This window comes from Ranitomeya variabilis, chromosome 1, assembly GCF_051348905.1.
Source record: "Ranitomeya variabilis isolate aRanVar5 chromosome 1, aRanVar5.hap1, whole genome shotgun sequence".
In the NCBI taxonomy this organism is placed as follows: Eukaryota; Metazoa; Chordata; class Amphibia; order Anura; family Dendrobatidae; genus Ranitomeya; species Ranitomeya variabilis.
This window is the reverse complement of record NC_135232.1, coordinates 846,334,425-846,335,561: the sequence shown is the minus strand read 5'-3', so window position 1 is coordinate 846,335,561 and position 1,137 is coordinate 846,334,425. Positions and strand designations below refer to the sequence as shown.

Below are 1,137 nucleotides of genomic sequence, written 5' to 3'. Positions count from 1 at the left end.
ACATCTCTTTTTTAACTCTATGCAAAGGAAAATAGGAAAGAGCAGTGTTGAGCACTCAGCCCAGTGAAAAGCTATCAGACTTGTGCAGTTACAAGCAGGTGGAGCTGCAACATCAAGCAATTGATTTAGCTTTCTCCAAAGCTGAATTCACATACGTACAGCTCAGTACTGATGTTTATTGTCTTTCATAATGTTGATGCCACATGTGCTACAGAGAAAAGTAGAACTCACTTTGGTTCTGCTTGCTTTTTATGGGAAACATATGTTCCTGCTTAATATCACTGTACAATGCCATAATCAAGCAAAGCATCGTGCATTCAGTTTGGACATATTCAAATGTATCTTTTCCTATCTAGAAGAAAAGCAACATTTTTATTTTTTAATAACAAATGAGTGAACTAAGCATGTAACTTAACTGAAAGCACAAGCTGAAATTTAAACAAAGTGATAGGATGAAATTTAAAAGACGCCTGAACAGGGACTTGAACCCTGGACCCTCAGATTAAAAGTCTGATGCTCTACCGACTGAGCTACCCAGGCCCTCTCCAGAAAAAAGTTTGTACATTTTTTAAGATTCTCTTCCTATTCATCGATCTGTACCCTAAGATATGCTGCTTTCTTTATGTCACTGTGCAAACTCAAAATCAAAGTCAACACTGTCTGCCAGCACAATGAGGTGTCAGGTTACATCTCTTTTTTAACTCTATGCATAGGAAAATGGGAAAGAGCAGTGTTGAGCACTCAGCCCAGTGAAAAGCTATCAGACTTGTGCAGTTACAAGCAGGTGGAGCTGCAACATCAAGCAATTGATTTAGCTTTCTCCAAAGCTGACTTCACATACGTACAGCTCAGTACTGATGTTTATTGTCTTTCATAATGTTGATGCCACATGTGCTACAGAGAAAAGTAGAACTCACTTTGGTTCTGCTTGCTTTTTATGGGAAACATATGTTCCTGCTTAATATCACTGTACAATGCCAAAATCAAGCAAATCATCGTGCATTCAGTTTGGACATATTCAAATGTATCTTTTCCTATCTAGAAGAAAAGCAACATTTTTATTTTTTAATAACAAATGAGTGAACTAAGCATGTAACTTAACTTAAAGCACAAGCTGAAATTTAAACAAAGTGATAG

At 37.0% G+C, this 1,137-nt stretch overlaps 1 non-coding gene across 1 annotated transcript; it reads right to left on the bottom strand.

Moving 5' to 3' along the window:
* Window positions 1-467: 467 nt before the first annotated feature.
* On the bottom strand, window positions 468-540 carry TRNAK-UUU (transfer RNA lysine (anticodon UUU)). Its single transcript has one exon. It is a non-coding gene; the product is annotated as a tRNA-Lys (tRNA).
* Window positions 541-1,137: the final 597 nt, after the last annotated feature.